The sequence below is a fragment of the Scylla paramamosain genome, chromosome 9 (genome assembly GCF_035594125.1).
Source record: "Scylla paramamosain isolate STU-SP2022 chromosome 9, ASM3559412v1, whole genome shotgun sequence".
NCBI classification, from domain to species: Eukaryota; Metazoa; Arthropoda; class Malacostraca; order Decapoda; family Portunidae; genus Scylla; species Scylla paramamosain.
Window position 1 is genome coordinate 13,445,001 of NC_087159.1, and position 2,500 is coordinate 13,447,500.

At 38.8% G+C, this 2,500-nt stretch overlaps 1 protein-coding gene across 2 annotated transcripts in view; it reads right to left on the minus strand.

The window, feature by feature from the left end:
- Positions 1 to 2,500, minus strand: part of LOC135103643 (colorectal mutant cancer protein-like) — a 68,507-nt gene that overhangs the window by 56,934 nt on the left and 9,073 nt on the right. For both annotated transcript variants that reach the window (XM_064010191.1, XM_064010190.1), the window contains exon 3: positions 431 to 592. The gene's annotated coding sequence lies outside the window, so the exon portion shown is untranslated. The remainder of the gene's footprint in view (positions 1 to 430; positions 593 to 2,500) is intronic.

The window sequence follows — 2,500 nt, forward strand, 5'->3', positions numbered from 1 at the left end:
TTTTAAGTGGCAATGAAAGCAATGAGTGTACTTCTTCACTGTTGCTCCTCCTGGTTTCGCCAGCCATTCAGTGAACCAAGTCAGCGCACAGCGTTCCGCTCTACAGGTAGCATGAAAGAAGAAACTCAACACGAGAGGAAGGAAAGGATGAATGGAACGGGGAGGAAGGGGAAGTGGAGGAGGGAGACACCGCTTTCCTTTATTCCCCGCTCCTCACACCTTACACCAGACGTGTCCTATTGCAACCTCCGCCAGACCAAGCAAGGAAGCGTCAAGGGTGTTGTCTGCCACGTGTTGCTATATCAGGTGGATAAAATATAAACCAGTAATAATTGAGATAACGACCAAGAAATTGAAGGTTACATATCTAACAAAAACAAAGAAGGAACAACATGAAGCAAATATGCAATACATATTCGTACAAACTCACCTTCGCTCCTTATGGCGTTCACCTCCTGCGACAACTGTTTTCGTCGGGAGAGGAAGTTTCTGAGGGAGATTCGCCCCTTGCGGTCAGCCCCAAGGTCTCGGGCCAGCGTGTCCCCGGAGCACTGCAGGCCCAGCGGTCTCCATCAGTCCGGCTAAGTTCGCGCTACCATCCATCAAGAGTAAAAAGGAGTTAAAGAAGGAAACTGGAGAAAAGTCCAGCAGGATTTCTTTCAGGACAATCCTTGTGGTATATTCTAACGAAAAGTATGAATAAGAGATAAGAATTAGATCAAGGAAAACAAATTTAACAATTTCTACCAGATTGTAGTACTTTATAACTTGAGGACAGTAGAAAAAGAATAAGAAAGACAGAGAGAAAATAAAATGAAAATGAAGCTATTCAGAATTTGAGATAAAGGAGGTAAATAAAAGCATAAAAAAAAAAAGAGAAAGAGAAAAAATATATATATAAATTGTAGAATGTATGACATGTCTACCAAGCCTTTTAAAGATTATGGATTGATTGATATTATCTGGCATTTAAACAAAATAAATATAAGCTTTTGAGATTTAAAGGAACACATTACAAGTAAGAAGAGCGGGAAGAAATATTATCAAGGAAGAAACAATTCTCCAAGACCTGAGATATCACCACCTTCCCTAACATGTTTTGTGGCACGTATTCCTATTCCTAAACGCTTTGTGCTCTTATCAGCGGTATTTTCAAAAGCTAAAGAGGTCATCCACTAGGGTTCTTTTGGATGATTTTTCTCTATTAACAGTGTATAATGCATATTAAGCTACCATATATATATATATATATATATATATATATATATATATATATATATATATATATATATATATATATATATATATATATATATATATATATATATATATATATACATAAAAAGATACCTTGGGCATTAATCTCATTAGTTAAAAACAACTACTTTCTCTCTCTCTCAAAAAAAAAAAAAAAACGTTTTGAACAAAAAAAAGAAAGAAAGTTGACTGAATTAAACTGAATTGGAAAAGAGACACGCGCCATGAAAATATCCTTGGAAACCGCAAAAAAATTCCACTACAGCCTTAAAGATGTATGCGATGGATAAATAATGTTAAACTACCGCTAAAATCATGAAAAACACCCTTGAAAACTACAAATAACTTCCACTTCAACCTTAGGTGTATGGGATAGACAGAATTACGAAAGCATTTAAGAACATGAACCCTACAATCGTGAGGCTTACATCCATACACCCGTCCCTCCATTTGATATGTATTAATCCATTACACTGTTTGCCGCCACGGGCCCCAGGGTAGGGAATGTTAGCTCTGGTCCGCCCTGTGCCGTGTTGGTATTTCATTGTTCCTTTTTCTTTACCTCTCAGTTCCCCTGCCTCTCCTCGGACCCCTAATTCAGCGACCCGCCCAAGGTCGTGCTAAAAAGTGTTACAAAGGGTGAAGTTCGGTGATTAAAGGGTGATTAGGAGGAGGGGCGAGGAGGACGACGACGAGGCGAGAATGAGAGAAAAGTGTGTCGGGAAGGGGAGCAGTGGCGAAAAATGTAAGACAAGGATAGCAGAGAGAGAGAGAGAGAGAGAGAGAGAGAGAGAGAGAGAGAGAGAGAGAGAGAGAGAGAGAGAGAGAGAGAGAGATTAATCTTTTACATGTCGATTCGTGTTCGGTCAGATTTCTGTTTATAATGATGTGTTCTGCTAAAATAATGACACACTGATATAACGAGTGTAAAACGTTATTTCTTTATCTTTAAGTCACTCCTTACACTCGCCTATCTCTCTCTCTCTCTCTCTCTCTCTCTCTCTCTCTCTCTCTCTCTCTCTCTCTCTCTCTCTCTCTCTCTCTCTCTCTCTCTCTCTCTCTCTCTCTCTCTCTCTCTCTCTCTCTCTCTCTCTATATATATATATATATATATATATATATATACAGGGTGTTCCATAAGTTTACATACATATGGTATCATGAACGCCATTACAAGCATAAATCCAGATGTGTTTGAACGTGTTCTTCTGCAGTGGAGGACACGCATTAAAATGTGTTTTCA